The sequence below is a fragment of the Neovison vison genome, chromosome 3, assembly GCF_020171115.1.
Source record: "Neovison vison isolate M4711 chromosome 3, ASM_NN_V1, whole genome shotgun sequence".
NCBI classification, from domain to species: domain Eukaryota; kingdom Metazoa; phylum Chordata; class Mammalia; order Carnivora; family Mustelidae; genus Neogale; species Neogale vison.
In genome coordinates, this window is record NC_058093.1 from 172,035,149 (window position 1) to 172,049,494 (window position 14,346).

Below are 14,346 nucleotides of genomic sequence, written 5' to 3' on the forward strand. Positions count from 1 at the left end.
CATTCCAAGTTGACGTGTCTGCTGTGTGGGAGAAGGAGCCGAAACACTGAAACTCACAGGACTCCCGAGTGACCTGAAAGGGTGGAGGACAGAAGCTCGTTCCCCAGCAAGGAGAGCAGCTCCTTTGCCCTGAAGCATGTGACAAGTGGCCATCAAGGGAGGGGAAGTGGCAAAGCCTTTGGCTGCTGGACCAGAAGGAAGGGTGCAGTGTCTGACCTCAACTTCCCGGGAATGGGGGTGAACGGATGGGACCCAACACTGCCAAGAGGTTAAGAACCATCTAAAATCTCAGGCTGCCTGGCTTTGGATCCTAATTCTGCCTCTTCCTAATACTACGCCTTGGGCAGGACACCCAAACCATTCTTCTGCTCCTGCAGAAAGAGGTCAATGTTCATATCCAGAATGTAGAATTGTCACAGGGACAAAAAGAATTAATATTAATCCTTTAAGCCTTTTTTAAAGGGCCGACACAGAAAAAGTATAGGTGGTTTTTTTGTTTTATTTTTTGTTTTTTAAGTTTTATTTATTTATTTGACAGAGAGAGATCACAAGTAGGAAGAGAGGCAGTCAGAGAGAAGAGGAAGAAGGCTCCCTGCTGAGCAGAGAGCCCGATGCGGGACTCGATCCCAGGACCCTGTGATCATGACCTGAGCCAAAGGCAGCGGCTCAACCCACTGAGCCACCCAGGTGCCCCAAAAGTATGGGTGTTTTAACATAAATTTAGAAGTCAGACTGCCATCCTGACTCCAGAAGGATTTTCATCTAACCATCACACGCTGCAGCATTTCTGTGCTGATAAAGCCCCAAATCTGAAATCTATTCAGGAATCGACTCTTCAAAGACCAGGGGACTAAAGGTGTGGTGAGTGAAGCAGACTTTTCAATGTTTTTTGAAAAATGTGAATAAAACAATGGCAGAGGCGGACCCTGTGAACAGAGGTTAGGTCATTTACTCAGACCCTTCCTTTCTCACTATCAAAAGGTAAAAGAATGCCTGTGGTTTGGGGAACTCTTCTAAAAGAAAGCTTGGGGGGGGGGGTGCCTGAGTGGCTCAGTCGTCAAGCATCTGCCTTCAGTTCTGGTCCTGGGATCAAGCTCTCGGGCTCTCTACTCAGCAGGAAGGGGCAGTTTCTCCCTCTCCCACTCCCCCTGCTTGTGTTCCATCTTTCACTGTGTCTCTCTCTGTCAAATAAATAAATAAAATCCTTAAAAAATAAAAATAAATAGGGGGCCTGGGTGGCTCAGTGAATTGGAGCCTCTGCCTTCGGCTCAGGTCATGATCCCTGGGTCCTGGGATCGAGCCCCGCATCGGGCTCTCAGCTCAGCAGGGAACCTGCTTCCCCCTCTCTCTCTGCCTGCCTCTCTGCCTACTTGTGATCTCCGTCTCTCAAGTAAATAAATAAAATCTTTAAAAAATAAAAAAATAAAAAATAAATAAAATAAAAGTAAGCTTGGGGAGTGGGTAGGGAGAGAAAAGAGTCTTTTTTTCTCAATCCCCAAATATTTCAAACTGCTTAATAGAGTTCAGAAATGATTATAATTGTCAGTCTCTGTCTGGACCAGAAACTTTCTTTGTGATGATGGAAGCCAGGACTACCCTTGGGTCTAAAAATGTCACATGCTCCGTAACCTGTTTCAGTGTTGGAGGGGGAAGAATTTTCACTCACTGCAGAAGAGAAATTCAGTTTTTCTATTCAGGGACACATTATAAGCCAAATTTCACCTCTGGGCCGTGGGATGCACCTGCAAAAACAAACTCTCCCACCCGGACCTGCCAAAGCCGGGAGCGTGTGCGGCTGTCACCATCAGTGGAGTGTGGGAGGGGTCAAGGGAGGCTGCAGGCAGGCCTGGGGGTGAGACTCCGCTCCCAGACTGGGGCCAAGCGTGGCTTCACTGGCACTTAGAAATGAGCCTCAAACAGGGCCATGGTTCTGAACGCACAAGCTGCTAAATGGCCTGCAATCTCCCCGTCCCCACCTCTTTATTATTTTGTTTCACAAAGTGTCTGTGGCCACAAGGATTCCCACCTCAGCATCTACCTGCCACCTGCCTTGGGAAACTTCCCTAGGATTTGAATGTTATCTGTGCTGGGACCCGCCTCTTCCTTATTACCATTTTAAGACATTTAATGAGAGAAACAGGACTATGTGTTTTCCTCAAGAGGTACATCTCAGGAACATAAAACCATACACATATGCAGAGGAAATGCCTGTGGGGCTTCCGGAAATAAAAATGGACAAGAATATTTTAAAATCCTGAAGAAGAAAATAACCTTCAGTTTAAAGTACGTGTGACAAGGCTTTCTTTCCAAATCAGTAAGAACAAAATAAACATTAAATAATATCCTTTCTCTTATTTTACACACACACTCACGCACCCACACACAATGGGCAGCAATGCATCCCTTTCTTTTTTTTTTTTTGTTTTAAGTGTTCTTTCGTGTTTTGAGTGAGGAGGATCCGGGGTGAACTCCGGGATAAGTTAAGTGCCTCTCGTGGAGGAGAAAGACAATGAGCAAGCGAAGTCTAGGGAACACTGAACAGTGCTCAGTGCTCCTGAGAATAAGCAGGGAGGCAGTTTTCTGAGAGAATCTTCCCCAGAAACGGAACTTGCCCCAGTCCTAAGCTTGGACTTTTCCAGAGTCCAGATTTGTGAAAAAATTAATTTCTTTTTTTATTTTTTTAAAGATTTCTTTATTTATTTGAGAGAGAGAGAGCAAGGGAAAGGAGAGAAGGAGGAGGAGCGGTTTAACCCAAGCCAACCCCAAACTCAGCATGGAGCCAGACGTGCAGCTGGATCACAGGACTCTGAGATCACGACCTGAGCTGAAATGGAATCAAATGCCTAACCAACTGTGCCATCCATGTACTCCATCCTCCCCCAAGTAAATTTCTGTTGATTAAGGCACCCAGTGTGTGGTATTTTGTTATGATAGCCCGAGCAGACTTGAGTTGGGTACCAAGAAAGGGAATACTACTGTAACAAAGACCTAAAAATGTGGAAGCAGCTTTGGAACTGGGTAATGGGTAGAGACTGAGTTTTAATTGCCATGAAGGGATTACCGGTAGAAATGTCTACATTAAAGGCAGTTCTGATGAGGTCTCAGAAAGAACAGAAGGAAGCAGGAGAGAGAGCCTCCATCTTCTTAGAGATGCATAAGTAATCATGAACAGAATGTTGGCAGAAATAAGGACATCGAAGGTCTTTCTGGTGAGTTCTCAGACAGAAATGAGGAACAGGTCTTTGGAAACTAGATCCTTGTCAAAAGGTGGCAAGGAACCAGGCTAACTTGTGTTCTAGTCTTTTGTGGGAAGTAGAACTTGCCAGCAATGAAATTAGATATTTGAGGATATTTCTAAGCAAAGTGTTCAAGGAGTGATGTGGTTTTCCCTTATCACTTATAGTAAAATATGAGAAGAAAGAGATAAAGTGAAGAATTTTTTTAAGACTTTGTCAGAGAGAGAGAAGCAGGGGGAGCAGCAGGGAGAGGGAGAAGCAGGCTCCCCACTGGGCAAGGAGACTGATGTGGGACTCGATCCCAGGATCCTGGGATCCTGACCTGAGCTAAAGGCAGATGCTTAATCAACGGAGCCACCCAGCCTTGCAAGAGCTTGTTTTTTGTGGGGGTTTTTTGTTTGTTTGTTTCTTTCTTTCTTTCTTTCTTAATCAAAAAGCAACCAGAACTTAAAGATTTGGAAAATCCTCTCCCTGTCCATAATGCAAAAAAAAAAAAGAGAGAGAGAGAGAGAGAAGAACACTAGGGTGTGGCTGAAACATCATTTGATAAGGAGATCTGTATGGGTGTGAACCGCGAACTTCATCAGCCCCTTCAGAAGAAGCCAGGAAGAGATGGGATTATCCCAGCAGAAACACTGCCAGGACTAGGGAAATAAATGAAAGGCAAGCTGTTGGACCTCTTGGATTCTATAGGACTGGATAATACTGCTATTTGGCTGCAAATGCTCACATGCTTTCTTCAAGAAAAGGGAACAATGATCCCAAAGGTGATTCAGAGATCATTAGGGCCACCCCCATCTCAGTTTCAAAGGGTGGGACCACCACCGCGGTTTCAACAGGCCGAGCAGCCACCAGCCAGGGCCTTCGGGGTAGGACTCCCACCCAGGAGTGGATGGAATAAGACCAGGGAACTCTTTCCTAGGGCCATGAGACAGGCCATGAGGCAGAGCAATGAACCGAAAAGGATTATTTTTGCGCCTCAAAATCTAATGGAATTTGCCTTGCTAGGTTTTAGTCTTACTGAGGACCTGCCGCCTCTTTCAGATTTCTCCCATTTGGAAAGGGAACATCTATCCTATATTGTCCCACTACTGTATGCTGGAAGCACTTAACCCATCTGGTTTCACGTCTGCACAGCGGGAAAGGAATTTGGCCTCAGGATGAATTGTACCTCTAGTCACACCCATACCTGATTTACATGGTATTTAGCTGATAGAGACTTTGGGGTTTATAGATGATGTTGGGATGAGTTAAAAATTTGCAAATTAAAAATTTCCAATTAGATTTGGAATTTAAATTTAATTTAAATAATTTAATTTATTTATAATAAATTATTTATAATTATTTATTATGAAATATTTATTATAATTATTTATTATTAAAATTATTTATAATAAATATACATAATTTAATTTAAAATTTTTAAATAAATTTAAATTTGATTTCTAATTAGAAATTTAAAATTTCTGTTGGGGCAGAAAGAATGTATTTTTTGCATATAAAAAGGACATGAATTTGGGGGGCCAGGGACAGAATACCATGGCCTGAATTGTGTCCCCCACCTCCAAATTCATGTTGAAGCCCTAACCTTTAATGTGGCTGTATTGGACATGGGCCTTTGGGTGGTAATTCGGGTTGAATGAGGTTCAAGGGTGGGGTCCTCATCTGATAGGATTAGTGACCTTATAAGAAGAGACACCAGTGTGCTCTTTCCTTCCCACTCCTCCTCCCTTTCTCCGCTTTCTCCCCCTCCTCCCTATGCCCAAGGAAAAGACCTCGTGAGGACCCAGCTACCATGTACAAGCCAGGGAGAAACGCGACCCAACAGCAAACCCTGAGGGAACCTTGGTCATCCCTTCCAGCCTCTGGAACGGAGACAATTGAAATGTCCCTCGGGACAAGACAGCTCCACCAAGATCTGGGCGTCACTAGGATCTAATCGGGGAGGCAGAGACGAAGATGTTAAGGAGGGAAGAGGATTTCAAGCAGAGGGGAAAGCTCGTGTAAAGGCCTAAAGTATGTGGGACTCCAGCGGTTCCGGGAGCTGAAAGAGAGCCAGCACGGCTACGGAGCAGAGCAGAGATTCACGATCGAGGGGCAAGTGGCTTAAATCAATCCGGAACAAAGGCTGAGCCAGATCTAATAGGACATGGTTGACTATGCTTAAAGATTTTAAACATTAGAGCTGGGGATGCCAGGAGGATTTTAAGTCAGAGAGAGACATCATTTTTCCATGTGCATTCTTCACAGCAAATGGATTGTAGGAGCAAACAAAGCCACTGAGCCCTTCTGGGGAGCTCCTGCAGACGGTCCAGATGGGCAGTCCCAGCAGACGGGTCCGGGGCAGTGGTTATTACGTATTCTCTGAAACCACCCACAAGTGCTCTCATGCAATGCGTAAGCCCAAGCACAAAGCAGTGAAATGGATCATAAACACGAAGGCGAGAGCAGAGCTGAAGCAACAGGTCCTAGGTCTGAAAGAGAGCCGGACTGGGAATTCGGTGCCGTCAAAGACAAAGGACACAGACAGAGTCTCGCCAACAGTAACCGAGCCAAGCTACCCGCCGGCTCTGAGACCAGATCTGTGACATCTCCAGATCACTGCAGGACCCAAGTTCTGAAAATCCCTAGTGAACCTGGCTCTGACCTGGGGACCTCATAGAAGGGGTGGAGGAAATCTCAAAAACATGCCAAACTAATATTTATTTAATAGAACACAAACTATGTATATTTAGGATACTCAAACAATGGAACAACCTTCATTTTAAAAGTATAAGAGGAGCTGGGTGGCTCAGTCGATTGGGCATCCAACTCTTGGTTTTGGCTCAGGTTATGGTCTCAGGACCGTGGGATTGAATCCCGTATAGAACTCTGCACTCAGTGGGAAGTCTGCTTGAGATTCTCTCTCCCTCTGCCCTTCCCTCCCCACACCTGCAGGCTCATGCTCTCTGTCTCTCTAAAATAAATGAATAAATACATAGATAAAACCTTTTTTTTATAGTATAATTTAAAAAATATAAAAAAGTATAATAAATTATGAGACAAAAACAGTAAGAAATGAAATATAAACAACTGTATATAAATAATCAAAGACCTTGGAAATGCAAAAGATAGTCATTTAATACAGCAACAAATAAATGAGATAAGCTATAGCATAGTCAGAACCAAAGAGAACATAAGGGACAAGGAAATGGTCCTGAGGAATGCAAGGCCTATTCTCTTTAAGACTGTCGAAAGGCGGGACCTTAAAGAAAGGGAAGGACTAAGGAATTGTTCTAGACTAAAGAAGATGGGAGAAAGCATGGCACCTAAATGCATCACGTGTTTGAAAGAGATTCTGGATCACAAACAAAAAGCAACCACTGATGGGATATTTGGCAAAATCTGAATGGGATTTATGTACCATGGGGCACTGAGTTATCGATGCTGACTTCAATGTTGAATTGGAAGTTATTGGGGAACTACAAGTGTCGGGGAACTGCATCCCAGAATATTTGCGAGTTATGGGGCATTATGTCTGCAGCTCACTCGCAACTCGTTCAGAAAAAGCACGACTGATAACCATTAGGGGGAGTCAGGGATGGGTGATGAGGGTGAAGAGGGTCAAAGGTTACAAACTCCTACTTACACAGTTCTTAAGTCCCGGTGATACAATGCACAGCACTGTGCCCAGAGTTAACAATACTGCATTGTATGCTGGAGAGTTGTTAAGAAAGTAAATCTTAATAATTTTCTTCACAAGAAAAAAATTGTAACTATACAACATGGCAGATGGTAACTTACTAGGGTGATCATTTTACAATATATACACTATGAAGTCATTCTGGTGTACACTTTAAACTAATACAATGCTATGTATCAGTTATATCTCAATAAAACTGAGAAAAATCATCAGGGAGAGAGAGAAATGGTGACAGAGCACATGCAGTTAAATATTAATAGGGAAAATAGGGAGATTGGGGAGTTCTTTACTATTCTTGCAATTTCTCTGGAATTTTTTAATTACTTCAAAATTAACTATTTATATTGTCCATGAGTGTTATCAGTATATCTGCAAGCAGGAATAGGGGATTCTTCATACCAGTATTTCTTAATGAAACAAGAAAACACTTGTGTTCCTATCTTAAAACTATTTCTAAAATCCAGAAATAGGACTTCACTGCCCTAGAAAAAAAGAAGGAAAGAAAGGAAGGAAGGAAGGTAGGTGGGCAGGCCCCGTTAGGCTGTATCTCAGGAAAAGAAGTAAGATTGCTCTCTATGCATGTCAATAATGAATTGATTTTTTTCAATCTATGCCTGGGAAGGCAAAATCTCTTTAAGGAGTCAGGAAGGTTCACTATATCATCTGATTAAAGTTAAGATGTGGGAAAACTGCCTAACTGTTCTCAGTTAATTCACTTTTTTTTGTTTTGTTTTGTCTTTAAAAAAATATATAGTGTTAGTTCTTTAAATTAGCAATAATATTAAAAGTGAACCTTTATAAAGTGCTTACTGTACGAATGGAGTGTTCACGTGACTAACTTTTCTTATAGGAATTGTAGGGAAAATTAAAGGCAGAGATTTGACATCACAGAAGCTGTTTATTCAATAGCCTCCCTGTGGTTTATGTAGCTGCGTCCGTCCGACTTTGCTGTTGTTTTGCTTCTGTGATAACAGAGAGATGGCGGATGGCACATCTTAAGAGTGACATGGGTAAACGCGAGCACTTCCTGAGGAAGTGACGGGAAGGTGGAGAGGCTGGGAAACCAGGTCTAGGAGTGTGAGTTCAAGGAAGTGAAGGTGTTTATACTAGAAAGAGGCAGCTTCCAGGAAACACAAGAACTGCTTTCAAATCCCCAACAAGACCGGGCATGGAAAAAGGATTACATTAGTCTGAGTAGTTCAAAAGGACAAACTCTACCCCATAAATGAGATTCGTATGATGTAAGATCTGGGACAAAAAAAAAAAGGAAAATGCATCCATGATTCAAGTTACCTGACACAGGGTCGGCTGCTGCCCTACAAATACCAGAGCTTTGGAGAAGTGATTCCTTAAATAGGTAAGAAAATTATACCAGATGATCTCATAGGGCTATTCCAAATCTAAACGGCTATCAGGACACCTCTGAAGTCACAATCACTTTGATTCACTGCACTCGCTGTTGAATACTGAACCGCTTACTTCACGGATCAATCTCAGAATTATACCTATGGTGAGGCAGTGTGCATACACATGATGCTCGTGAATTTCAAACACATAATAGACTGAATGAGGATGAGAGGCTCTTATTGAATGAATGAGTCATCATTTGGCAAAGAATGGGCCCTTTTATTTTTTTCTAAGATTTTGTTCATTTATTTGATAAAGAGCGCACACACAAGAGCAGGGGGAGGGGCAGAAGGAGAGGGACAGACTCCCTGCTGAGCCGGGAGCCCAATGTGGGGCTCCATCCCAGGACCCCGAGATCGTGACCTGAGCCAAAGACATGTGCCACCCAGGCACCTGAAGAATGGGCCTTTTTAAAGAAACAGAACTACGTTAAAAGTCTATAAAATGAGCGTGTGTTCAGCCACATAATATTTCTTGTACATCCCTATTAAACATATATATTTGAACATATGTTTAAACATACAGGTATGTATGATGTTAAACATACATTCAAATATGTTTAAAATCACCATATCCATTCCTAAGCCTTAGTTCTATTCTCTACTGGGGATTTAAGCGCTCTCATGAAAGAGGTAGTTTCGAGAAGGCAGGCACTGCTCAGGCAAGAAGACACCCCCATCCTCAGCCTCAGGAAAACCTGGGCAGGACTGAACCTATCCATGCCGGAGCAGTTCTGCTTCAGGCCCAAAGTATAGGTCCCCCATCCCCAACACACACCCACCTTCCACAGGGAGGTAGACATGACCTACATAGAGTAAGGGATTAAAGCTCAAAGGACCTAAATGTGCCAAGAAGGGACTTTTTTTTTATGCCTTTATGAGTCAGCAGCAGTTTGAATACATACTTTGGCTTAACTCATTAGAATGTGCCTCAGCACGCAGCCATTAGTGCCCGAGGGGACAGTAGGATGAGGTTCCCCCAGGGGATGCTGGTCCTCTGAGCACACATGTGTGATAATACTGATAACAACCACACACACACACACACACACACACAGGCACGTAAAAGTTGGTGAAATCTGAATAAAACCTGTAACCTGGCTAACATTTTCGAACAGGGTCCGTCTCCCGGTAATGATGTTGTCCTGAAATTATACAACCTGATACGTCTGGGGGATGCTGGGGAAGGTCAAAGAGGGCTTGGTACTATTTGTGCCAGTTCTGGGAGCCTATAATTATTTAAAAATAAAAAGTACTGGGATACCTGGGTGGCTCATTCGGTTAGGTGTCTCGCATCGGGCTCCCTGCTCAGCGGGGAGCCTGCTTCTCCCTCTACCTGCTGCTCCCCCTGCTTGTGCTCTCTCTCTCTCTCTGACAAGGAAAGAAAGAAAAATCTTTCTTAAAAATAAAAATAATAATAAAAACTTAAATTACAGAAGAAAAGGAAGGAGGAAGTGGAAGAGGAGGAGGAGAAAGAAGATGGCCCTTTGGTCACTTATTTCAAAGCTAGGGAAGAAGAGGGAAATATGAAAGGAATAGGAAGGAAAACCTCATAAAACTGGATAGCCTCTTTCCTGGATCCCTTAGTTGCAAAAAAAAGAAAAATCCCTAGCTGGACTTCTTTGTCTAGTCTTACCTCCTTTAATTCTATCTTTCTCTTGGCCATCTGATTTGCTTATTTAAAAACCGGACCAAGTCTCTGTCAAGTCTGCCCATCACTAATAGGGCGCCTTGCCCCCATTGCTCTCCTGCACCCCATGGACGTGGCCATCCTGGGATGCCTGTGTACACCCTGCCTTTCAACAGCTTCTCTCACTAGGCTGCCAAGCGAGTGACGTGCCACTGCCCAGAACATGCTTTCCTTCCTCCTTCACCTCACTCTTCCTCCAATTTAGAGTCATTAGCTCAGTAGCCGAGATTCTGAGATGCCTAGCCTCCCTTGTCCCAGGGTGGGGCTAAGCCTCCCCTCTCCATGCTCTACTTGCTTCTGTCCTGGGATGCTCACTGGTGTCTGGGCACCATCCCCTCAGAGCAGGAGCCCAGTCGGAAAGCAGGTAGGTGGGTGACAAGCACCAGGTTTGGCCGAACCAAACACTGAGGGAATTGCAGCACCCTTATTTACATCCCTCAATTCTCCATGTTGTTTTGCAGTGACACATGCCCATGTCTGGTCTCCCCGCTAGACGGAGAGCTTCTCCGGACCCGTAGTGCCTGGCAGAGTGCCTGCCACAGGGCTGGGCATGCAACAAATCTGTGTTCAGCTACCTGACCTGGGAGACAGGCCTCCTGGCCACATTTTGCTTGGAAGCAACTGCTTCATGTCCAAAACTAGGAGGCAGGGCAAGCAGTCTTCTCCTGAGAATGTGAAAAGGAAGTCAGAGACGTCACAGCGCCCAGAGTCAGTGGAGACCAGAGGGAGTGTGGGATGTAGCATCAGGCTGAATCCTAGGGAGGCTGTGAAGGCTGGTGGTGTGGAACCTGGCCAGGATGGCCAAGGTGGTCAGCGCAGAACAGTAACCAGCCACAGAGCAGAGGAGAAGGCTCCCTGGAGATCTGGGAACCTGACCAGAGCACAGTTTTCCTGAACACAAAGAGAAAAGGGTCTCCCACGACAGAGAAACTCATCAAACTGGGAGAGGTGCTGATGTACTAATGAGTCCCAGCAAAAGTGTAGGGATAGAGGGCATATACCTCAATATCATTAAAGCCATCTATGAAAAACCCACCGCAAATATCATTCCCAATGGAGAAAAACTGAAAGCTTTTCTGCTAAGGTCAAGAACACGGCAGGGATGTCCATTATCACCACTGCTATTCAACATAGTACTAGAAGTCCTAGCCTCAGCAACCAGACAACAAAGGGAAATTAAAGGCATCCAAATTGGCAAAGAAGTCAAACTATCACTTTTCGCAGATGATATGATACTATATGTGGAAAACCCAAAAGACTCCACTCCAAAACTGCTAGAACTTGTACAGGAATTCAGTAAAGTATCAGGATATAAAATCAATGCTCAGAAATCAGTTGCATTTCTCTACACCAACAACAAGACAGAAGAAAGAGAAATTAAGGAGTTGATCCCATTTACAATTGCACCCAAAACCATAAGATACCTAGGAATAAACCTAAACAAAGAGGCTAAGAATCCATACTCAGAAAACTATAAAGTACTCATGAAAGAAATTGAGGAAGACACAAAGAAATGGAAAAATGTTCCATGCTCCTGGATTGGAAGAATAAATATTGTGAAAATGTCTATGCTACCTAAAGCAATCTACACATTTAATGCAATTCCTATCAAAGTACCATCCATCTTTTTCAAAGAAATGGAACAAATAATCCTAAAATTTATATGGAATCAGAAAAGACCTCAAATAGCCAAAGGAATATTGAAAAAGAAAGCCAAAGTTGGTAGCATCACAATTCCAGACTTCAAGCTCTATTACAAAGCTGTCATCATCAAGGCAGCATGGTACTGGCATAAAACAGAGACATAGATCAATGGAACAGAGTAGAGAGCACAGAAATAGACCCTCAACTCTATGGTCAACTAATCTTCGACAAAGCAGGAAAGAATGTCCAACGGAAAAAAGACAGCCTCTTCAATAAATGGTGTTGGGAAAATTGGACAGCCACATGCAGAAAAATGAAATTGGACCATTTCCTTACCCCACGCACGAAAATAGACTCAAAATGGATGAAGGACCTCAATGTGAGAAAGGAATCCATCAAAATCCTTGAGGAGAACACAGGCAGCAACCTCTTCGACCTCAGCCGCAGCAACATCTTCCTAGGAACATCGCCAAAAGCAAGGGAAGCAAGGGCAAAAATGAACTATTGGGATTTTATCAAGATCAAAAGCTTTTGCACAGCAAAGGAAACAGTTAACAAAACCAAAAGACAACTGACAGAAAGGGAGAAGATATTTGCAAACAACATATCAGATAAAGGGCTAGTGTCCAAAATCTATAAAGAACTGAGGAAACTCAACACCCAAAGAACAAATAATCCAATCAAGAAATGGGCAGAGGACATGAACAGACATTTCTGCAAAGAAGACATCCAGATGGCCAACAGACACATGAAAAAGTGCTCCATATCACTCGGCATCAGGGAAATACAAATCAAAACCACAATGAGATATCACCTCACACCAGTCAGAATGGCTAAAATTAACAAGTCAGGAAATGACAGATGTTGGAGAGGATGTGGAGAAAGGGGAACCCTCCTACACTGTTGGTGGGAAGGGAAGCTGGTGCAACCACTCTGGAAAACAGCATGGAGGTTCTTCAAAATGTTGAAAATAGAACTACCCTATGATCCAGCAATTGCACTACTGGGTATTTACCCTAAAGATACAAAGGTAGTGATCCGAAGGGGCACGTGCACCCAAATGTTTATAGCAGCAATGTCCACAATAGCCAAACTATGGAAAGAACCTAGATGTCCATCAACAGATGAATGGATAAAGAAGATCTGGTATATATACACAATGGACTACTATGCAGCCATCAAAAGAAATGAAATCTTGCCATTTGCAATGACGTGGATGGAACTAGAGGGTATTATGCTTAGCGAAATAAGTCAAGCGGAGAAAGACAACTATCATATGATCTCCCTGATATGAGGAAGTGGAGATACAACATGGGGGGTTAAGGGGGTAGGAGAAGAATAAATGAAACAAGATGGGATTGGGAGGGAAACAAACCATAAGTGACTCTTAATCTCACAAAACAAACAGAGGGTTGCTGGGGGGAGGGGGGTTGGGAGAAGGGGGGTGGGGATATGGACATTGGGGAGGGTATGTGCTATGGTGAGTGCTGTGAAGTGTGTAAACCTGGCGATTCATGTACTTGTACCCCGGGGGTTAAAAATATATTACATGTTTATAAAAAATTAAAAATTTTTTAAAAAAAGAGTCCCAGCAGCAGAAAAGCAGCAGCAATTAAGGTACAAAGCTAAACGTATTTCAAAACTGACATGCCCAGCAGTGGGCCTGGGTCGGATCTGGGATGACAATGGAAGAAGACCCAGATCAGCCAGGATGCCCAGACAAGCCCGGGAGGGGGTTACATGAAGGAGAACCAGACCTGAAAGAGTCATCCAGTCTCCCACATTCTAGGGTGAGGTCAAACCCACAGCCAACTCACGTAGAGTCTCCTCAGGGCCCCTCAGATTTGTTGGGGGTACTTCTCAACTTAGATTTCCAAACTTCTGAGTGGCAGACTCTCATCTAAACTGTAAAAGGATATATGCTTGAAACTAGAGCGGAATTAGTCCTCCTCTCAGTCTGGTTTTAATGCCTTTGTTTGTGACTGCTCATTACTGAACCTTCCAGGCCTCCAGGCTCACGGACACTGGTTGCCCAATGGGGCCCTAACTTACGAGATTCTAGAGATCCAGGCCTCATCTGACCTTGCAAAAACTCAGAGACCTGCCTGCGCACTCGATCAAGTCCCCGAGTGTATGTAACTCAGAAAGGTACATACACCCCGCTGAGGAAAAAGGGGGCAATTTAGCCCCTTGCTGCTTTGAAAAGGACCTGGGACTCACATGTGGACACGTATAAATTCTCTTGGAGCACCAGAGCAAATCAGCCGGTCAAGCCTGCTCCCCTTCAAAGACATTGCTCAGACTGGACCTTCTGCTTGAATACTGCCAGGGGCATCCCCTGAGAGCTGACTGCTGTGTTTGTGCCGTTCCCTTCTGGAGAGGAAGGGTCTCCACCAGCAGATGGGGGTCTCCATCTCTCCTCTCCCTCTGCTCCCCAGCTCTTGAGGATTCTAACTCCAAGCACACATTGTGTGCAACGGAAAGTGGGAACAGAGAAGGATACTCACGTTAACTGAGTACCTACTTTGTGGCAGATGATTCTCATAGACCATCTCATTTGGAACAAGGAAGAAAAGTCAGTATAACTCCCAAAAGATCTGTTTCAGTTCCATCTGGATATGTTCGTGGTCCATTATTTTCGAAATTCAGGGAGGCTCTGTGTACAAGGAGCTCTGCCCAGTATCACTG